General features: G+C 46.3%; 1 protein-coding gene and 1 long non-coding RNA gene across 5 annotated transcripts in view; one reads left to right on the top strand and one right to left on the bottom strand.

Annotated features, from left to right (window-relative positions):
* The window catches only part of LOC126958166 (40S ribosomal protein SA-like), a 900,761-nt gene that overhangs the window by 111,201 nt on the left and 766,205 nt on the right, over window positions 1-23,355 (bottom strand). The gene's annotated exons all lie outside the window — the stretch shown is intronic.
* On the top strand, window positions 636-16,787 carry LOC126958189 (uncharacterized). 2 transcript variants are annotated; one of them, XR_007727132.1, is made up of 3 exons: window positions 636-735; window positions 15,388-15,515; window positions 16,422-16,787. It is a non-coding gene; the product is annotated as an uncharacterized LOC126958189 (long non-coding RNA). The 2 variants fall into 2 exon arrangements; XR_007727131.1 differs by having other exon boundaries at window positions 16,396-16,787.

Genomic DNA, 23,355 nt, shown 5'->3' with positions numbered 1-23,355 from the left:
CAAATGCATAGGTCAGAGATTTTCAGATCTTATTTCCAAAAGCCCAAGAATTCTGCAAAAACGTCTCTGGGGTCCCCACAAGCTGATAGGAAGGCTGGAGTGGCAATGCTCCAGGAGTCCAAAGAAAGTGTCATAGAAAAGAAGCAATCAGCAAATAAGAAAGACTCCTGGAAATGATTGTTGCTAAAAATTATTTTAAAGAATCAATTGAAAGCTTGAAATGCAAAGTCAGGAAAATCTCCCAGAACATGGAACCAATGGCATAAAGTATGGGAGGAAAAAAATATTCAAACAGGATCAATTCAGGGGGTCCAATATCCACCTAACAGTTGGAGTTCCAGAACAAGAAAAGAAAGAAGATGGAGGAGAGGGAATTATTGCAGAAATAATTACATTTGAAAAGTCCCCAGAGCCAAAAAGGGACACCGAGTCTTTAAATTGAAAGAGCTAAGAGAATACCAAGCAGACATAGAACTGAGCAATTTAAGAATATTAAAGATTAAAGCAGATCCTGGATATTTCTATGGAAACTAGAACAGCAGCTCACAAATACCAGAACATTGACTCTGACAAATAAACTGAAATAAGAATGACATCATAGTCCTCTATAGCAACAATGGAGGCCCAGAGAATAATAGCCAACACTTAACATGACGCCCACACCCATGCCGTGCAGGCACTGTTCTAAGTATTTTACATATGTAAACTGGTTAATCCTCATCACAGCTCCATGAGGTAGGCACTATTTTTATCTTGGCTTATTTGTGAGAAAACTGAGGCACAGAGAGATTAAGTGACTTGCTGGGTTCTAGAAAATGTAAAGTTAAGATGTAAACCCTGGCAGCCTCATGCCAGAGATCGAATTTTAATCTCATCACTATATTCCATCTCTAAGAGCTAAGTCTAAATGGCTTTGAACCTGGAATTCTACAGACAGCCAAACTATCAGTCAAGGGAGAAGGCAAAAGAACAACAACAAAAACAAAGTTATATTCAGATATTCCAGGACTCAGAAATTTACTCCCCATGCTTCCTTTCTGAGAAGTTATTGAATGTGTATTTCAGCTTAGAATCCATGAAGAAGAATGTTATGGGATAAAAACTGGTAGAATTAACTCAAGGATCTAATGTAAAGAAATTCCAGAATGATCTGTGTGCAGCAGGTCCAGGAAACCCTTTGAACAAACAAGAATAGAAAATCAGGGACCTAGTAGAATGACATGAAAGAAGAGAGGAATAGATGCCAAGAAATATACAAAAGGAGGCTGGAAGATATTAGAAATATGGTGAAGAGGCCTGTGCTTCTTTCCAAAGCAAATTAAACAATCAGAAACACCAAGAGAAGGAGGAAGAAAAAAAAACCTTTGATAAGAAGTTAATGCAGACTGGACAACATGGTGAAACCCCATTTCTAAAAAAAATACAAAAATTAGCTGGTAGTGGTGACACACGCCTGTAGTCTCAGCTACAGAGACTGGGGTGGGAGGATTGCTTGAGCTGGCGAGGTCAAGGCTTCAGTGAGCTGTGATTGTGCCACTGCACTCCAACCTGGACAACAGAATGAGAACCTCTCTCTCTCTCAGAAAAAAGAAGTTAATGGTTCAAATATAAAGCAAATTAAAATTTGACGTGATTTGGAAGACTTGGTAGAGAGTAAGAAAGGAAAATTATTTTACTGTTGATGCTGGAAGCATTTGCTTGCTAGAGGCACAGGAGTAATGATACTGTAACCATAGGGAAGGAACCATGATCACTCATAATGCACTCCTTGGGGAACAAAGTCACATCATCAACATAACATAAACACTGAGCCTCGTTTTCACAGACAAAATAAGAAAGGCTAAATAATAAGGACAAAATAGAAGACAAAGATGAAAGAAATAAGAAATTAGGAGATAGAAGTGGACAAAGATGGGGGGAATAGGAATACTAACGTTCTTATCTTACCAAATGGCTCCAGAAACAGAGGCCTAGAAATATTATTTACATTTGCAAAGTTAAGCAACAGAGACATTAAAATGGGGTCAAAAGTAGCACAAATTGGGCAGAGGAAGGGGGCTAGAGATGGGGCATATGAATTAAATCCTTCTCCACCATGGCTGGCCATAAATGGATAATGTGAGGTTGACCACACACTCTGAGTTGCCCAGGACAGGCTTATTTTATACTGTTGTCCTGTGATTATTAGTTCTGTCCCTTTTCACTTTCAATAGTTTCCTGGTTGAAGGATTAATTATCTGCTACTCGATCTAAAGTTGATAAATGAAAAACATCCGTATTAACACATGACATGGAAAAAACACAGAGGAGAAAAAACCACCAAGGAAGAAAAACAAAAACTGTGAAAAGTGATGTCTCACTGAGGGTAGGAGCACAGCAGTAGACATTTGTCAAAACTCACCCAACTCTATAGTTTAAATGTGTGCATTTCATGGTATGTAAATTATTCCTCAATGAAGTTGATTAATCCAAATATGGTGGCCTTTGGAGATGGCAGGGGTGAGTGAGAAGCCACTTTTTATTGTTTGATTTTGTTTAAATGCGGATTTTTACTTTAACAATGCTTTTTAAATTTATGTTTAAAACTATTTTAAAAAAACAGAGTTTAGGCCAGGCATGGTGGCTCACGCCTGCAATCCCAACATTTCATGAGGCTGAGGCGGGAAGATCACTTGAGGCCAGGAGTCAGAGACCAGCCTGGGTAACATAGAGAGACCCTATCTCTACAAAATAAATAAATAAATAAATAAATAAATAAATAAACTATCTGGGCATAGTGGCATGAACCTAGCTACTAGGGAGGCTGAGGTGGGAGGATCGCCTGAGCCCAGGAGTTCAAGGCTGCAGTGAGCTATGATTGTGCCATTGCATTCCAGCCTGGGTGACAGAGTGAGACCCCATCTGTGAAGAAACAGTGTTGTGTGGGGGTGTGGTGCTGGATGGAGCCTAAGGCTCTACTGGCTTGGGTGCTTCCTGAGATTTCAGGTCAGAATTGAGGAGCAGGATGTTTCCTCTGAGACCTCTTTTTACTCTTATGGACAAAAGGGATATTTGGGGAATTAAAGTGCTGGCTCTTATTAGATTTGCCTGGGTAGCTAAAAAAGTTACCAACACTGGGATCCACCCCCAAGAGATCCTGATTTAATTGGCATTTGAAGAAGCCCTCTTGGTGGCTCTAATGGGCAGCCAGGCTGAGGACTACTGAATTTGGTGAGGGAGCCCTGGGCGGCAAGGCGTGAGAATTCAAGATGGCAGGTAGTGGATGGGTAAGGGGTAGGAGTGACCTAATCACACTCTCCTTTGACAGTGGGGAAACTGGCCCAGTGAGGGAAAGGGTCTTGCCCAAGGTGGGGTGGCAAGTCAGTGGCCCCTGGCTGAGGCTAGAACATGGGCTGCCTGATTCCTGGCCTTGTGCTCATTTCTTCACACCTCAAGGGTTCCATAGGCTTGACTTGGGAAGGTCAGTAATACACGTGCAGGGGTTTGCTGAGCACCTGCTTCCTACTGAACCCTATGCTAGGTGCTGTGTGTGACCTCTCTCCTTTAATCTTCCTGCCACCCTATAACTCCTATCTCCTATGTTACACTGTAGCTAAGAGCTGCTTAGAGAAGTTAGATGACTCACCTTATTTTGTGCCATTCTCATTAGGCTTTAACCCAATATTTCTCAACATGTGGCTCTAAGCAATATTTTTCTCTAAATTTCCTGGGATGCTTATTAAAAATGAAGATCCTTGGGCTGCACCCTAGACCTTGGAATCAGAATTTCTGGAGGTAGGATTCAAGAAAGTACATTTTAACCAATATTCTTAAACCCACAAACAATTGAGAGCCACCACTCCCAGGAGCCTTCTTTGCATTTCTTGAGCAGGCCAACCCTTCCCACCCCAGGACTTTGCCTCTACCATTTCCTCTGCCTGCTGAACAACCTCATCTGCAGCTCGCTCTTAAGTCTAAGCTTTCCCTGGGACGTCTTTCGACTCTTTAGACAAGGAAAGGTCTTCCCACTACACGCTCCTTTGCACAGTAGACTTTTCCTCTGTGGCACTTACTACGATGGTAACTTACAAAACAGCGTGTGTGGTGTTTTGTTTCATGTCTTTTCCCTGCTACACTGTGAGCCTCATGTCCGTTGTGTCCACTGGGTTGCTCACAGCTCCTGGTCCCATGCTTGGCACCCAACAGGGGTTAAACAAGCGGTCCAGTTACACAGCCAGAGAGGAGCAGAGCCAGGATTCAACCCCAGACCTGTCTGATACCGGGTCTGCTTCTAAACCTCAATGTTGAACTGCCCCAGAAAAGCAATGACCCAGATCAGACATGAGGGTCCTAACCAGTTGCTCATTCTCCAGCCCCCTAAGCCACTCTGCTTACACACAACTAGTAGTTCTTTTTGATAAATACTGATAACCAATAATTAAGGAGCTGTTGAGAGCTTGGATCTTCCCCTACAGGCACACCACCGGCACTGTGATATCAAAGCAAAGACAAAATCAAGTTTCATGTCCTGGCAATTACTGCAAGCAGTCCCAAACAGCCAGACAAACTGCATAAGCTCAATGAAGACCTGAGTCTCTGTCCTTTCAGATGTTCTGATAGCATCTTGAATGAGAGTTCCACCTGGGCCCAGCTTGCAATAGTAATAGTAGTAATAGAGATAGGCAAATAAGAATTTACCAAGTCAGTAGGCCTGTCCTGCCCCTGCCCCACACCCACCCCCAGGCTCATTCTCAAGCACAGCATGACAGACACTGAGATTTACTCCAAAGTTTGCTCTAGTCCTGGTCTGGAGAAGCTCTCTGTGTTCAGGCATGCCAGAGACCAGAAGTGACCTAAGAGGTGCTTAACAAGTTGTAATGAGTATCAAGAAAAATTGTAAAAGACTGAAATAGTGAGATAAAAGAGAGAGAGAGATAGACCACTGGATGTCCCAGTGTACCCTTCTGAGTTTTGTTTTTTCTCAGTCTTCATTATCAGAGCTATTTTACAATTCTGCAAATTGTAAAAAACTGATGTTAATGCAAATGATTCTTGTCCATATAAATATAAATTATGTCCAATGAAATGCAATTGATTATTGCCCTATAGATCTTTTTTTTGCCAGTTTTGCATCTGTTTGTAAATTCACTTCAGATTCCTGGTGACCTATATCATGTGTCTACTTTTGCATTCTCCTTTGAATTGATTGTAACATCTTAGTGGTTTCCTCATTAATGAATGAGTGAAATAAAACTTTTGACCCAGGCTCATTCTATATCTGTATGAGAGTCATGATTATACCTCTTTTTGACTTTTTTTCATGTACATATAAATTACCTGAACATCTTGCTAAAGCACAAATTCTGATTCAAGGTTCAGAGTAGGACTTGAGAATCTTTCTGCAAGTTCCCAGGTGATGTCCATGCTGCTGGTCCACAGATGCCACTTAGGTGTTAAACTGTTCTTGTGATAATTCAACTTAAAATAATGATACAATGTTTCTGAATAAATAAATTATTATGTATACATTAGGTTTGCTTCGTTAGCATAAAGAATGTTATAGGTTTTTTTTTTTTTTTTTTTTTTTTTTTGGTGGAATTATGTTGTAACAGGACATGCTGTCCTTGGATAAATAAGTTATCAGAAACTGGTCAGGGGATCCCTGGCCATGGATCCCAGAACTTCCCCAGGGTCCCATCACCTAATCGTCAGTGTGAATCCCACAGGTCTGCAGAGCCCTCTGTACGTTTTCATGCCCCGTGGGCTCACATGCTTCAAACTCTGGACTAACCCCGGAAAGTGGGCTGGAGGGCTGAGGGTGGCTATTAACTATGCAGGGTTCCCCTTCAGCTTGGGCTTGGTCACCTCCAGGGTGGGGGAACTCACCACTCCCAAATATTCCTGTACCTCTCAGACTACAGAGACTGGGTGCTGGGGGATCCCCTGGGATCCTGGCCAGTCCGTCCTCAGGCCAGGAGCCCTCCAGTAGATGGGGCTGTGCATGGTGGAAGGTTTCCCGGTTTATGCTGCTCAGGCAGAAAGACACCTGCCCTTATCCTGACTTGCTTCCTGCCACACAGGTTCACAGGGAAGTCCTGGAGAAGCACCTTCTAGGGCAACATTTGAACTGCTGCACATCAGTGGCCTCTGCTCCAGGGGTGGCAATTTTGGGCACTGCCCATGCAGTTTGCCAGGGTCTGGGTCTTGTGGGCCATTCCTGCGGAGGATCTGGAAAAAGTCACACCAACTTTTCCCCTTCACTGGGCCTGGGAAGAAGTGATGTGTGAATTACCTGATCTTTTGGTCTGGATCCAAGGCACAAAGATCAGAACACAGAAAGGACTGCAGTCCTTAGAGTGCTGGCTCCAATCCTCCCACTGCCCTGGGCCTTGGGCAAGGCACTTTCCCTCTCCAAGCCTCAGTCTCCTTGCCTGTACCATGGGGAAAACAATATTTGGAGCCTAGGCTTCGGGTGAGACCAAGAGACCAGGGCGCAGGTGAGTATTCTGGCAGAGTTCCTGCCGCCCAAAATGCTCTTCCCACTTTGAATGGCAGGCTAGATCTCCTCTCTCAGGTCCCCCCGCCAGCCCCTAGGGCATGCCCCTCCCTCACAGCTTACCTGGCTCCACTTTCTCATAGCAGTCATCGCTGAGATTCTTCCTTATTGTTTGCTTTCACTTCATCTTATCTTTCCTCCTCCCTGGGAGTGGGGATCTTGTCTGCTCCAACTTTGGACTAACCCAGATTTGGAGCAGACAGTCTGGCTGTGTCCCTGCCCCCAGATCAGTACTGGGTGTGCAGAAGGTGCTTGGGGAGCCCCTGCTGCATCGATGAAGGTGTCTTGCACCATGCCTTAGTAGGGCCACAAAAAACATAAGTTCTTTTCCCAGAACACTTGGCACACACTGCAGTCTCCTCCCTGTCTTCTCCCCACCTTAAATCCAGCCTCCAGGCGGGTTTTCTTCTCTCTGCCAAAGCAAACAAAGAAAAACAATTTTCCTGCCGTTCATAATTGTTCCATATTTTTCTAATAGGCCTGAGCCTGGCCTCGAGGTTTCCAATCACAGGTCATTCTCTCTCTTGTTGCTCACAGAGCCACAGAGGAGAAGGCTGTGTGCAATTAGAGTGAAAGCTGCCTGCTGCCTGCAGCCCTGCCAGCCTGGTGGGAAAAGGATATGTCTGATCCCACCAGCATCTGCCAGGCGGCGTCTGGGCCTGGACCCCACGTGCTCCAGTTCAGGTCATTCTCACAATCCTGTGAGGACAATGCTATTCCCCCATATTTCTGATGAGGAAACTTAGGTTCCTGTGGTTAAGGGTCTTGCCCAGTCACCTACTGATGTGACAGACCCAATGTCTGAGACCAGGTCTATCTCATGTCACAGTTAGGTCCTAGAAATAGAAAGGGCAGAAGGGAAGGGGTTGGGGGGTCACTGTTGACCGTAATGGAGGGGACTCCCTCTGACTGATTTGACAGATAAAACTGCAATCAGGCGTCTCCCGGAGCCTGGAACAAATCACGCCCTTGGGCGATGATAGCCTCTATTAGAAGCAAGGACCGCTCAACAGCTTTCCGCTGCTTATGGGATCAAGTCCAAGGTCCTTAGCTGGGCAGTGAAGATACTCGGTAATCAAGCCATAGCCTGCCTTTCTAGAAATCTCTTCTCTGACCACAGGCTGTGCCCCAGACATGCCTTGTATTCCCCAGCCCCTGCCCTCAACCTTTACTCCCTGCCTGAAACACCCATCAAAATCTGGTCCATCCTATCCAGTTCAACTCAAATCCTTACCTTACAGCCCCTTCCCTGAATCCTCAGCAGCCCTATGAAGCAGGTACTATAGCTGTGCACATTTTGCAGATGAAGGAACTGAGGATGGAGGTTAAGTGTCTTGCCTGGATCCACACAGCGAAGTCAAGGAATCTGGAGGCAGCTGAGTCTCTCCACCTCACTCCTCTTCTACTCCCGAAGACTCTTTCTCCCTGAGGACAAAAGGGAATGTGTCAGGGTCTGCTGTCAGAATGGACCCTAAGGAAGGTAGCTCCTCCTGGACTGGAGGTTGCCGATGAGACCCGCAGGTCCTCAGCCCTGGGGTGATCTCCTGGGGCCTGTAAGCCTGTCCCTGCCTGCGATGAGACAGCAGATGATACGTTCTGATCCAGGGGTCCGACATATCCTTTTTCTATCCCAGTGGGAGTAGAATCCTCCTAACAAGGAGACATTTGACATTCCTTTGTTTGTATGGGGGTTGGATGGAAGAGAGCAGGAGAAGGGATTGGGAAGAGCAATTTGGGGTGGTTTCAGCCACCTCTGTTCCTGCAGGAGGTCATTTGCTCAGCTAGCAAACAACAGAGCGGACTCTGCCGGCTCCCACCATGGGACTGTTTGTCAATACTGGCCCGGGTGCCCACCCTGCTTCTTGGCTCTTCTCCTCCTTTACTTCCCTTCCTGTCTCACCCCTGCCCTTGAGGAGGTTGGGAACTTCCTCTTCAAACACCTCACTGTCTCTCTCTCCCTCTCCCCCTCCTCCACCCACTCTGTCTTCAGCTCACAGAATCTGCCTCCCCCATTCCGAAGCTTATCCTTAAAGATCTGCTCCAGCCTAGTTTGGACTCACTCTCCTGCCCCTCCCACTAGATCTTTCAACTTTATAGTGCAATGCTTAACATGGAGGAATGTGTTGATAATGGTGGAATTTCGGGCATCTGGGAGCCAGACTAGTAAGCACCATTTAGCTTCCCAGACTCTAGCAGACCAGGAATTTGGCAGTTTAGGAGACTGCAGATTTATTCTCCGTACCTAGAGGCTAAAGGAAGGTATGTCTTCTTGGCAGTATGCAGGTTTGGTGACTTCTTAGCTCATGGAAAACTACTGGGGCTGAGACTAATGGGGCTTTGGCCAGGACCTCAGTGCAGTGCGAAGACTTGGGTGGAGCAGAGTGGCTCCTGGCATTCAAAGAGTCACACCTCCTCTCTCCCCTGCTGGCTGCCTCTTCAAGGCAGGGAGTTGACAGAAGAGCAGGCACCTTGGTAACTAATATTGTATAGCAAGGGTGGCAAACTCACATGCCTTCAGGAGTGAAAGTGTGGAGCAGGCTGGAGTAAGCAATAGGAAGTGGTGGGGACTGGGGCAACTGGAGAGTCCTGATGTGTCTGATGTAATTCAAATGAAAATCAATGTTCTGGCCCTCGGGCTGACCGTTTGCCAACCTCTGTCAATGCATTACCGGTTCCAAAGCTCTTTTCCTCACGGTTTCATTGAATTGTCATTTCCTTTCCTCCTTACTGTCACTATCCTCACTTGGCAGATGAGGACACTGGGTCTTAGCAAGGCGAAGACATTCCCCTGACTCATTCCAGGCAGGGATCTATGGGCGTAGCTTGAAGACATTCAAAGAAAGGTCTGTGCCCCCAATTCTTTCCCTATGGTCAGATTTGGAGGTTGACATATAACTGTCCAACTCACCCATTGGGACTGTGCTGTGTTCTGACTCGGGCTTCTCATTTAAATGATCCTCTCCACCCCTCCACCCCACCCAGTGTAGTCACTGATGGGAGAGAGAAGTCTGAAAAGGGGTTCTGAAGTCTAGAGGATCAGGGGACTTTGACAACCTTGCCAGCCCTCAACTACAATGCCTACCTTAGTCTGGTGAAAACTCACAGGAAAGAAAAGTTAGTCATGGAGACACCACCTTGGGGGTCTGGATTCAGACTCACTGGAATATATTTTCTTTCTTTATCACAGTACAGTGATTTGTAAATAATAATAACTGCTACATGCTTTACCTATAGTAACTCATTTAATCCTCACTACATAATTCTGTGAGGTGGGTGCTGTTATTATTCCCATTTTACAGGTGAGAAAACTGAGGCACAGCTCGTGCTTATACAGAATTTGGAAACTCAACAGGATGTATAAAAGGCAAAAACTGTTCCTCAGCTCCCATCCTGGTAAAAACCACCCATTCGTTCATTCATTAATTCCATAATCCCTACTTTCAGGCACTATGCTGGGTGCTGACATTACAGTAAGGCGCATAGGCCTAGAAACCAATTATTGTGAAGTGTATGACAAATGACATATGAGAAATGGTATATGAAAAATATGGGCTTCATGTTCAACTAATCTCTAGTTTCTTGTAAGTCCTTCCATAGCTTTTTCATTTTACTCTTTCATATTCTAAGCTCTTTCTCTCTCTCTCTTTACATTTTTTAACCCCAAGGATAGCCCATTCTTTATGCATCTCTGCACATTGCTTTTTTTTTTTTTTTTTCACTTTAAGAACATATGCTGGTGATTGTTTCTATTTTTGAACGGCGGTGTCATGCTGCATGGTTAAGAGTGGTACTTTATCTAACCTGCCCCTATTGATGGACATTTTGCTTTCTTGCTATTTTTTTGCTCTTACAATAAGTGTTACAATAAATAATCTTGTACCTATGTAGTATCCTCATTGTGCAAATACACCCACAGAAAAAGAAATTCTAGACATGGAGCCATGAGGGTCAAGGATATATGCAATTTTATTTGCATTTTTAAAAATTTGATTTGAAATTTAACTTGCAAAAAGAAGAGTGTACAGCTGAATAAATTTGATAAATGTGATACACAGGCTGTGTATACACCTGTGCAATCATCACCCACATGGAGGTGTAGGTTACTATAGAATGTTTCCAGCCCCATCTCATGGCTTGTCCTGGTGGATATCCAGGACAATTTATTCATACCAAGGCAATTTATTAATCTGACCTCTACCACCAGGATTGGTTTTGCCTGTTTCAGAATTTTGTATAAATGGAATCATAAAGAATTGATGTACTCTTTGTATCTGATTTCTCTTGTTCAAGATGACATCTGTGGGCTGGGCACGGTGGCTCATGTCTGTAATCTCAGCACTTTGGGAGGCCAAGGCAGGCAGATCACTTGAGGTCAGGAGTTCGAGACCAGCCTGGGCAACATGGTGAAACCCTGTCTCTACCAAAAAATACAAATATTAATGGGGCATGGTGGTGGACACCTGTAATCCCAGCTACTCGGGAAGCTGAGGCAGGAGAATCTCCTGAACCTGGGAGGTGGAGGTTGCAGTGAGCTGAGTTTGCGCCATTGCACTCCACCAGCCTGGGCGACAGACAGAGTGTGACCTTGTCTCCAAAACAAACAAACAAAAAGATGCAATTAGTGAAACTCACCCCATGTCCCCATGTTGTGTTTAGCAGTAGCTCTTCCCCCGCCCCCGCCACCATTGCTGGCTGGTGTTCCATTGTATAACTATATTACAACTTACTTATTCATTCAACCCTTGATAGACATTTGGGTTGCCCCCAGTTTTAGGCTATTGTAAATGATGCTGCCATATACATTCTTTGGGGGAACATTAATTAAAACTCATTTCCATTAGTTATATCTGGAAGTAGCATTGCTGTGTACATATTACGTTTTTGATGAATGTTACGAAGTGCCCTCTGTAGAGGCTGGTGCAATGTGAAGAAGTGCCCGTTCCCTTGTTCTGCATGTGAAGTGCTCAGCTTAGCGCAGTGCCTGGGACAGTGTTGACACTTCAGAAAACCATGCGACCCTCAGCTCCAGAAGTGATAAGAATGCCTTATGAGCCCCAAAGCCCCACTCGGAGCAGGAGATTGTGATTCTGCCAACGTGTCCCACTAGAAGGATCAGGTGAGAGTGAGGAGGAGTCAATGAACTCATTTCCACCCCCAGAGAAGTATCCTTAATGAATAATAATAACCCCTTCGTTTATGTAGCTCTCTGGCCTTTCTAAAGCACTTTGACATGCACCAGTAGTGCTCAGCCAGGGCTCACATTAGGATCCTCTGGGGAGCTTTCCAGAAAAACCAATGCCAGGGCCCCACCCCCATAATTCTTATTTAATTAGGCTGGGGTGGGGCCCAAGCACCAGTATTTTCTAAGCCTCCCAGATAATTCCGGTGTGAAGCCAGAGCCAGGAGCCACTGACTGCCTCATCTTCTGTCATCCTCATGGCAACTGCTTGCAATGGGAGAAGTGATGTGAGGCTGGTGTACAGGACAGAGAGAAAGGATTCTAAAATAGTGTTTATAGTCTAACAATAATGTTCTGCTCTGTGCCAGGAATAGTGCTGAAGCTTTCTAGTCCTCATTTCCATTGATACCATATGAAAAAGGCATTGTGATGATCATTCCCACATTACAAATAAGGAACCAGGCTGAGGGGGTGGGGTCCCCAGCCAAGGCCACCCAGCTGGTCAGTGGCAGCCCTGGGTCCAGAACACTGGCTGCCTCCGAAGAATCAGAACCCATGCTTGAGACTGCCTCCAGGTCCTAATCCCCCATTTTGCCTAGAAAAAAGACTAGAAGGAAATACAACAAAATGGTATCAGTGGATCTCTTTGGTTGATGTAATTATGGGTGTTGTTTACTTCTATATGCTTTTCTGCATTTTTCAGATTTTTACCAGTGATCATGTATTTGCTTATAATCACAAGCAAATGAAAGTCCTTTCAAGTTGTTGAAATAAATAACGGAATCATTTTCTGAGGGAGCCAGTTAAGTCCCAGAGTGTCCAAAGCAGGTGATGACAGAATTTGGGCCACACCTATCTCCTGAGTCCCAATGCAACACTTGAGACCTCTCAGGAGGTGAGACAGGTGTGACCTTTACTCATAGGAAGGGACTTCAGAAGGGCATGAGAAAATGTCCGAAGCAAAAAATTGCTGTAGTGCTGTAGTGTCTTCATTTGACTGTATATGTTCTTGTAGAATAGCCAGGATATAAAGAAAATAAAAATAAAACAAAATAACCTAACATCTCACCACCCAGATGTAAACAGTGGGAAAATCGGGAGGACTACTCTTTCAGATAAGTCCTCGTCCATCAATATTCATATAGAACTGGATAAGCATAGTTTCCCATCCATGGATCATGCTGCAAGCATGCAGTTTGCAACCTTCTTTTTAAACTCACTAATGTGTAATGTGCATGTCCATGAATAGAGATACATGTCAGTCCTGGAATGACCGCATGCTATTGTACAGATATGCCATAAAATATTTAGCCACTCTCCCTCTGATGGACATGTAGGTTACTTCTAACCACATCTTGTTGTGAATGTGTTGGAAAAGGAAGATTCCAATATAGTCCTAGGAAAAACTCCAGAGTTAAGGTTTTTTTTCTTTTTTGTTTTTCCTGTTAGAGTTAAGGGTTTTTTTGTTTGCTTTAGGGTTTTTTTTTTTTTTGGTAGAGTGAACAATGGCTGAATATGGGTGTGTGCGTGTGTGAGTGTGTGTATAAATATGGGTTTTCATGGGTTGAATTTGATTTAAATAATTTAATTTAAAGATGGTTAACCCCACAGCCCACAGAGATCTTATCAAGCTTCTCTCTCTCTCTCTCTCTCACACACACACACACACACATACACACACACTCTATTTGCAAGTGAGATGTGGTTGCAAAACCCTCTTGAGCAGAACCAGGCAGAGCTACCTGATGAGGTCATGCAGCCAACAGCCAAGGTCAGGTGCTGCCTGCCAGCTTGGGCTCTAGGCCCACAGTTTGCTCTTAACAAATGCCTGTGGGCAATGACAACACACACAGACACACACACGCACACACATGCACCAGACAATCTCATTCTCCCTGCACGCAAGGTGCTTGGGGGGTAATGGAATCTGCATGTCCAGAGGCAGGCATAATTGAATGGCTGAGGGCATTAAGTCCTTGATTAAACTGGTTGTTCATTTGAAGGGACAATTAACCCAGCTAATATTCCAGGCCAGCCCAGCAGGTCCGTCCCCATCAGAGGACATATTGAGCTAATAATGAATTGACTGCATTACCTTTATGGAAGAGAGTAGGGCTCCGAGGTCCTTACCTAAGGCCCACGGCCCAGGTCAAACTGGGGCCACCGACGCTTCAAAGCAGGGAGACTCCTGGAGTCCAGCCATCCTGGCGTGGGGTTGTGAGACCTTGAGTTTGTGAATAAAAGAGGGGGTTTCCTCTGGGGAAGGTTTTTCTCACGGATGAGTGGCCTACCCCTGTGCTTGCCTTTTTCACATCTACATGTGATGCACAGAGCCTGGATGATGTTTCAGCAGCCATCTCGCGACCCAAGTGTGGATCTCGCTGGCTCTGTCCTACCTCTGGGCCTTTTGTTCTCTCACAGCTTTCTTATTGCTGTATTTTTAATTTATTATTTTTTGAGACAGAGTCTAACTTTGTCATCCAGGCTGGAGTGCAGTGGTGCGATCTCAGCCTACTGCAACCTCCGCCTCCCAGGTTCAAGTGATTCTCCTGCCTCAGCTTCCCAAGTAGATGGGAATACATGTGCCCACCACCATGCCTGGCTAATTTTTTTTTTTTGTATTTTTAGTAGAGATGGGGTTTCAACATGTTGGTCAGGCTAGTCTCAAACTCCTGACCTCGAGTGATCTGCCTGCCTTGGCCTCCCAAAGTGCTGGGATTACAGGCATAAGCCACTACGCCCGGCCAAGCTTTCTTATTACTTAAACCAGTTGGGCAGGGTTTCCCTGTTTCAAGCAGGAGAAAGCATCTTGATTAATAAGATGGGTCCTTTTCATTGCCCAGCACCTTTCCTGGAGAGTTGGAGGTGAGAAAGAGAGGAGATGGGGAAGGATCTTCCTCTCTCTCCTAATACCTGATGTCAGCCCCAGGGATGGTCTCTCCTAGAGCATACATATCCCCGTTGCCTGAATTCTAGAAGGTTGAATCCAGTAGCTGTACTTGCTCTGGCCCTGGGTATCTGACAACAGAGGGGACTGTGCTGGGTGCAGAGCAGAGAAACACAGCCAGGGCTTGGCACCCATGAGCTACCTAGGTCAGACAGGGCCACAGTAATGACTGACCATCTGCCAGGCATGGCCAGGGATCCCAACAGGCTGGAGAGACAACGAGTGGGCAGGAATGGGCAGGAATGGAAGTAGATGGTGCCATGGTGGACAAACCCAGGCCCTGCAGGAGCAGAAAGAAATAAGTCGAATGATGGAAGCATAGCTTCATCTAGGTACTGTGCTCTGGGCTTTGCATGGGTTGCTAATATCATCTTTACCACATGTATGAGGAAGATACCACTACCCATTTACAGATAAGAGAACTGAGACTCACAGGGGTTAAGTGGTTCAAAGACACAAATTTAGGAACATGGAGGCAAAATTAAAGTTTAAGATTGTACAGCTCTAAAGTCTGTAACCATTCTTTGTCAATTTATGCATGCATGCATGCATCCATCCATCCATCCATCCATCCATCCATCCATCCACCCACCCACCCATTCATCCATTTATCCATCTATCTATTCATCCATCCATCCATCCATCCATCCATCCATCCATCCATCCCTCCCTCCCTCCCTCCATTCATCCAATCAGCCATGGTCTATTCTCCCATTTATTCTACAGATGTGATCTATCATCTGTTCTGTGGCAGGCACCAGATGCCAGGTGCCAGGAATAGAGCAATGACAGCCATGGTCACTGCCTTCTCAGTGTGCTGAGTGGACATTGCAGGCCCCCTTGGATAAAGGCAGGTAATTGCATTCTGGCTGAGGGTCAGGCTTCTTGCACCACCCCAAAAGGGTTTGTGAGGACATCCCCTGAATTCTGAAGCCCTTTGGAAGGTTCTGAGCCTGTGCTGGGTTGGAGTCTCGGTTCTGTACATTTATTGTATGTATGACCTTGAGAAAAACACACACTCTCTCTCTGGGGCCTCAATTTTCTCATCTGCAGAATTGGAATAAAAATGTCTTGTCTAATCTTCATGGGGGTGTTGGGAGCATAAAGAAAAATACTTTTCTTAAAGAACTTTGTAAACTCCAATGTTCTGGGCAATATCAAGCAGTGAGTCCATTTGTCACATCTTTGAGGAAGTGATCTTCTCCTTTTGATGTGATCCGTGAGCCTCAGATAAGAATAACTTCTACAAGCTTCATTGTCATGGGTGATAGGTTTGCTCTGGAACCCTGGAGATTCATGTGTGCCTGTGTAATAAGCCTCACCATCATAACAGAAGTGAGGCTGAGACTCAGAAAGGTTAAGTAGCAGCTGAGGTTGCAAGTGGCTTAGAAGCCAATGCTTAGGCCTCTGGTCCAGGGCCAGTCCCTGACACTATTGACTGCCAGCTGTGCCAGGAGAGAGGCTGAAGTTAGGTCAGACATTCTGACCTTCTCTGGGGTTATGCTGCTGCTGTGTTCACCAGAAGGGTGTCAGAGATGAATACAGTTTCTTCTAGATGTGAAGGAGAGCCAGAGTAACTCTTGGACGGAGCAGCTTGTCAGGGCCAGAGCAAAGATGTTTCTGCTGCTCAACTCATGGCAAAAGGGGCACCCTGTCCTGGGGGTCTGAAGGAGCAAAGCCTGTGCCCTTCACCTCCTGTGAGATTCCTTTTCTGTTAACTTTTCCTCCCATGAGACGTCACGTGAGTGGTTACTTTCCAGGAGGCTGTCTTGGGAGGCCTCTGCACCTTCCTGCTACAGAATTGCTCTTGGCCTTGGAGGAGATATTAACAGTGGGGCTGTGCAGAAAGCAACAACACCTTTTAACCCTCCACCTGCTTTGACTTCTACCTGACTGTGGGTTCAGGCAGCCCCTTTGGCTTGAAGATCCTTGGTTGCTCCTCTCTGAACAGCAAGTGATGGAGGAAGCCCCTGATCCTGCCCTGTGTCACCTGCTGATGTCACCCCAGGTCCTCAGCATCTCACCTGTTGATTTTCTAGAAAATGAAGCATGGCGGTCAGGGTGGGAGGGGGGAAGACAGTGAGAATTAAGAATAGATTGTTTTCTGAGAATGATGGTTTCCACATGTACCCTAGAACGTAAAGTATAATAAAAAAAATTAAAAAAAGAAGAATAGATTGTTTTATATCTTAGGCCTTAGAGTTTAAAATATAGAGCCCCAAATTATTGTTCACCATCTTCCTATAAAATAAAGTCTCTATTATTCTCTCTCTCTCTCTCTCTCTCTCTCACACACACACACACACACACACACAAACACACGCACACACCCATCTATATTTGTAGGCAATAAGGAGCCTTGGAGTATGTGTATAGGATGCCCACATGTGTGTGATGGAAGCATACGTGTGTGTCTCGGCACACATGTATCTGCATGGGTGCATGGGTATACATTTCTCTGTGTAAGCTGGTGTGGATAAATGTGTGTTCATGCAGATGAATGTCTGTCAGTATATGTGAGAGTATCCCTGTGGGGGAAGGGGCTATCTTTAGCCCATGTTGCCATGTTGCCATGTCGGGGGTGCATGTCAGCAGATCCCCTAATGGGCAGGAGGCGGGCCTCCTTGGGCTCGAGAACCTTAGCCAGGCGCACAGAGGAGCCTGGCCATCTCAGTCGATGAGAAGGTTGAAGCAGTTTCAAATTCCTGGAAGAGAAGCTTCCTGTTTTTACAGAACCTATAGACTCCTGGGCTAACAAACTCTATATTTAATGGTTGAAAATAATATAATAGGGTAAAGGCAGGTTTTCATTTATCTCTATTAAAGGCATTTACAAATGATTTATTGATTAAGAGAAATAGAAAAGACAATCACCCTCCAAAACCTCACATCACGATGATTCATTTGATATTAAGATTTAGGGTATCCTCAGCAAGAACTGTGGTTTAAAAATGCAGAAATAAATTTTTCAATACCAAAGAATCAATAAACTACACTCGGGCTGAGACACAAAGCTGTGGGGGGAAAGAACTCTGGAGATCATAGTTGTCTAAGCTGTGTGAGTGTGTGTATGGTGTATGTGTGCATTTGTGTGTGTTCACATATATGCATGTCTGTGTGTATATGTGTGCGTTTGTGCCTGTGGCTGTGTGTATGTCTGTCTGTATGGATCTGTATGTGAATGTGTGCATGCTGTATGTGTCTGTGTGCTTGTGTGTCCGATGTGTGTATATGTGTGCATTTGTGTGTGTTCATTTAGTTGTATGTGTGTATGTGAGTGTGCCTGTGTGTATGAGTGACTGTGTGTATCTGTATGTGAGTGTGTGCATGTATATGTGTCTGTGTGCTTGTGTGTTGTGTGTATGTGACTGTGTGTATCTGTATGTGTGCACATGTATATGTGTCTGTGTACCTGTGTGTATGTGAGTGTGACTGTATCTGTATGTGAGTGCATGTATATGTGTCTGTGTGCCTGTGTGTATGTGCATACATGTTGTGTGTACATCTGTGCATGTCTGAGTGTGGATGTGACCCTGGACATGTCCCACTGCTCCTGGACCTCAGTTCCCACATTTGTACAATGAGGGTGATATGGTTTGGATGTGTGTCCCCTCCAAATCTCATGTTGAAATGTGGCCTCCAATGTTGGAGGTGGGGCCCAGTGGGAGGTGTTTGGGTTATAGGAGTGGATCACTCATGAATGGCTTGGTGCATCCTCATGGTAATGAGTGAGGTCTCACTCTATGAGTTCATGTGAGAGCTGGTTGTTTAAAGGAGCTTGGCATCCCTCTTGCTCCCTCTTTTACCATGTGACACACCTGACCCTCCTCCACCTTGTGCCCTGAATGAAAGCTCCCTGAGGTCTCCCCAGAAGTTGAGCAGATGCTGGTGCCATGCTTCTTGTCCAGCCTGCAGAATCATGAGCCAACCAAACCTCTTTTCATTGTAAATTACCCACTCTCCAGTGTTCCTTTACAGCAATGTGAAATGGGTTAACACAGGGGCTGAGCACTAAGTGGACCCCCATTTCTGGAGGGCACTGGATGCTCAGCTAAGCTGTTGGGGCTGTGATGGGTTCCATCCTCCCCCTTCTCTGCTGCAAGTTCACCCCCTGACTCCTCACCCTCTCTGCCCCTAAACCCTTGGGCAGCGTTCAGTCCTTCCTGCTGCCCAGGCACCTGGGAAAGGCTGGGAACCTTCACCTGCATCATGGGCTCAGCTGTCTCTCACCCTTACACCCATGTGACCATGGGCAAGTCCCTCCTCATCCCTGGGCTTCAGGCAGGAAAATGAGGTGGTGAGAGACTCCTCTGGCTTGGTCATTCTCAACATGCGCATTTCCTGACCCTGGTGAGCTGGGAAGTGGTCTAGAAACCACCACATACACACGCCAAGCTTCCCTCGGGACTGGACACTCCAGCAATAAGTATATCAGTGTTCCAGTGCCCAGCACAGGGCCTGGCATGGAGCAGGTGCTGTGGAAGCATGTGCAGAAGGAGGGGTGTGTGGAAAAGGTGAGGCTGAAGTGGCTGAAGCAGTGCTCTTGCTGCTTCCTGCCTCCCCCCTCCACCATCCCTGCCCCATCGTGCCCTGATTTAAGACCCAGAGCTCCCCACATCTCTCTGTCTTCCTCCCTCACTCTCCTGCCTTACTGGCATCACAGAATCAGCTGGGGAGAAATAATGGTGACCAGACCGCCGCAAGACCAAGTAAATCAGAATCTCTGAGCACGAAGCTCTGCCATCTGAAGTTCTAATGAACAGTGTAGGTTGAGAACCTCCTCCCTAGAGGCCAGAGAATCTCAGGTTCTCTCGACAGACTAAATCTCATAGAGACGAAATGAAAGGTCTTCAACTTTCAATCTACTTCCAAGTTTTCTGCTGAGCTCCTAAAATACAGATCTGGGGATGTCCCCAGAGCTTCTGATTCTGAAGACGTGTCCTGGACCTGGAAGTGTACGTTTAAAATCAGCTCCCAGATTCCTGGTTCCGAGGCAGGTGGTCCTCGGCCCTTCTTTAACCAGCTCCGGGAGGCTTTGTAGCCAGGCTACGTAGAAATGAGGGGATCCCTCTGTCTCACACATGTCAAAGGCTGCTTTAGGATAAACATCATCCATGGTAGGGAACCCTGGCACCCTCCTCCTCAACCCTCAGCCATACTTTAAAAACCAATCTAATTTTGTTCCTTTCTTCATTCAATCACTTCTCATTGTCTTGATGACAAAGACGTTAATCCTTAATGTGGCATAGGAGGACCTGTAGGTCTGGTCTGGCCTGGGGCCTCCCCTTGAGCCCTCTCCCTGGCTGTAGGGCCTCTGCAGGTGTAGCTCTCTCTGCTCGGCTCCCCACTTGACGGAGCTAAACTCCTGCTCACTGCTTAGAGCTCTCCTGACCCTTCAAAGGCCCCGTTCACCTGTCGCCGCCTCTCACAGATCCCAGAGCTCCAGGCGCGAATCTGGATCCCCTACCAAACCACACTCTCCAGGAGGGCAACAGCTGGGTCAGTTTCGCTCCCCATTCAACCCCGTAACCCACGTGTCTGCCTGGGGCCTGCCGTGTAATAGGTGCTCAATAAATATTTGCAGAATGAATAAATGACACAAAACACATACTTTTTCAGTTTCGGTGATGCTTACCCTGAATAGATTTTATGGCCTCACTGAGCAGGCAAGGGGATGTGTAACTGAAGATGCTCAGATAGTGCAGCATGACAGGCAGACCTGGCATGTGTGTGTGCACGTGTGCCCGCATGCATGTGTGTGTGCACGTGTGCCCGCATGCATGTGTGTGTGCACGTGTGCCCGCATGCATGTGTGTGCGCACGTGTGCCTGTATGCATGTGTGTGGTGTATGGGAGTTAGAGGTCACATTTAGGTTGAACTTAGCGGCATCTTGGCCCATAGCCTTTTTCCAACAATCACAAAGTAACTCTGTGAATCGGGTTTTCTCTTTGCATTAGGGCCCCTGCTCCAGGTGCCTGCAGGGGACGGCAGTGCTCACAGCCTGAGTGTCCAGGGGAAGTGGGGGAGCCTTAGTTGTATGGGGTTCTACTAGGAGAGGGTTCAGGGGTTACAGAAAGAGCATGGCTCCTGAATCTGACCAGGGTGGGTTCAAATCCAGGCTCCATCCTTCCCTCACCAGTGTTGTGACCTCGGCTCAATTCCTCATCGTCCTCAGTCCAATGGGAATAATCCTGATGAACCTACTGGGGAGAGGGTTGTCCAAATTGGTGATGCAGTGTGCTTTGCTCTCGCCTTCTCAGAGGGAACCTTCCTTGAAGCACCCATCCCCTCTTCCTTAATCCCCAGCACACTGTCTAGCACAGGAGGTGCTCAATAAAATCTTGTTGACTTGCTTGATGTATCACCTAGTCAAGAGACTGCATCATAGTAGGTTTGGTAGCTCCCTTTCCCTCCTCGAGACTGCTAGCCTGAGACCAGGGTGAGCGGGCTCACGCTCCAGCTCCGTGTGTGTGTATCCTGGTCCCTGTGATCTTGAGCAAGCACATATGCTTTTTCTGGACCTCAGCTTCTTCCTGGGTCAAAGGAGGGGCCTGGAGTCTATGTGTTTTACCCATTCCCATGTGCAGTTTTGCCTCATCTGAGAGGACTGTGCCCAAGGGTGGTGAGGTCCTGGCTGGGGCACCCCAGGGGCTGGTGCTGATTGAGGGGCAGCAGAGCTGAGAACCCCAACCTGACTGGGTTCCTGGCCTGTGATAGGGGAGCTGCATGTTCCTTCCTTACCTGCTTGTAATAGAAAACTGCTCCTTCAATTGAGCTGTTTCCTTCTTTTGCCCTAAGCTATGAGGAGTAGATTGGATGAAAAAATTATCAAGCCTCCTCGTCTAGAATAAATATTCTTGAAATGGAGCAAGTTATAAATAAGCAAGCAGCAATATCCTGCGTTATGAATATATAATTTCCATCTTTAATAGCTGACTAGGCCCCAGGGACTGTCTGAAAATGGCCTGTCTAGCCCTGATATTTTACATATTTCTTAAAATGTGCGCAAACTTTTGTTCCTTAGCCCTTGGACAGTTAAGTCTTAGGGGGAAATAATGAGAGTTGAAAGTCTCAGGGAGCCAATGCACCAAGCGCAGGTGCTTGATTTACAAAAAAAAAAATCCAGAAGATGCAAAGGCGCGTGTTGAATAGGAGAGTTAGGCCTGGAGGGGCTGCTGAGCTTGTCTCATCCCACCTTCTCATTTTACAGAATAGGAAGTGGTGGCCCAGAAAGGAGAAGTGACTGACCCAAAGTCACACAGCAATGGACTATGTTCTAGGAGTCTAGAACAGAGGCCTTCCAGATTCACCAGGCTGGCTGTCTTCTCCGAGTGGCTGGCTGTCTTCTCCGAGTGGCTGCCTGCAAAAGTCTAGGGAGAGCCTGGAGACTCCAGGTTCCACAGCCAACAGAAACTTGCCAGGGGGACTGATGAGGAGGTTTGCCTCCAGTGGAGGACCAATCCTCAGATAAAGGGAGTCGCTATGTCTCAGAGGCAAGACTGTGAGGTCTGGTGAGCCATGGAGGCCAACTTTTCCCTCTCAGACCTCCTGGGCCAAGTCTGCATCGCAGCCTGTCATCCGGAGCCTCTGAAACCTGCCCTTTCTGTCTCTGCAACCCTGACAGCCAAGGGACAGTACAGATACTTATTGCTCCTCCTGCCTGGCAGGAAGCCTGATACCATGAAAAGACAATGGGCTGATGGCCTCACAGACCCCAACTGACCAAGGGCTCCTTCACTTACCAGCTCTGTGGTACTAAGCAAGCTGATTGGCTTCTCTTAGCCTCGTTGCTTTTTGTCTGTTAAATGGGATGCTTGTGAGGATTAAATGTGATAGTGTGTAAAGCACCCGGGATGAAGCCAGGCTTGTACCAGGTGCTATGAATGTCACCCATCCCTCCAGGACTGCAAACCTTTCTTCCCCAGTCCACAGCATTGTAACTGTGACTACCTCTCACTGCAGGCCAGCCTCTGAGCCCATGGCTGAGATGAGCCTAGTGATTCTACGTTCATTCATCTCATCTTCCAGAAAGAATGAATCTTCTCGAAGGCCCCACATTCCCCTGCCTGGTCCCCAGCAGTGTCCCGCAATAGGACTGCCCACTGTAGGTGCTCAACTAAGGACACATTGGATAAGTACCTACTGTATGCCAAGTACCAGGTCTAATAATGGCTAGTCATTATCAAGAATTGACTATGAGTTGCATTTACAAATGCACTGACCCATTCAATCCTTGGCACAGCACCACAAGATGGGCATTCTTATCCCCATTTCAAAGATGAGCAAAATGAGGTTTGCCAAGGTGATTAGGTCACTTGTTCAAAGTTATACAGCTAGGCATGGCAGGGCTAAAGCCGACTTCGTGCAGAGCCTCTTTTCATCCCTCCCTGTTGACTTCTTGCAGGATGACCTGCTTTTTCTAGGATCAGAGTAAAGCTGGAAAATAAATGGATTCATCAGCAGGTCCTATAATGATGGGAGGAGGGGTGGGTGGGGGAAATATTAATGCCTGTGCAATGTGCATGTTAAAATGTAAATGTCCTCTCCTGCGAGTCGTGAGGCACACTCATCATTATGAGCCAGCATCTGAGGTTCTGATTTTGATGGCATTAGCTTTAATGGCTTTATTTTTTAAAAAACCATTTAATTACTAATCAGTGCTGCCTTGCAAACTAATGTGAGATGCACACTTT

The sequence above is a fragment of the Macaca thibetana genome, chromosome 7 (assembly GCF_024542745.1).
Source record: "Macaca thibetana thibetana isolate TM-01 chromosome 7, ASM2454274v1, whole genome shotgun sequence".
In the NCBI taxonomy this organism is placed as follows: domain Eukaryota; kingdom Metazoa; phylum Chordata; class Mammalia; order Primates; family Cercopithecidae; genus Macaca; species Macaca thibetana.
This window is presented reverse-complemented; position numbering and strand designations above follow the sequence as displayed.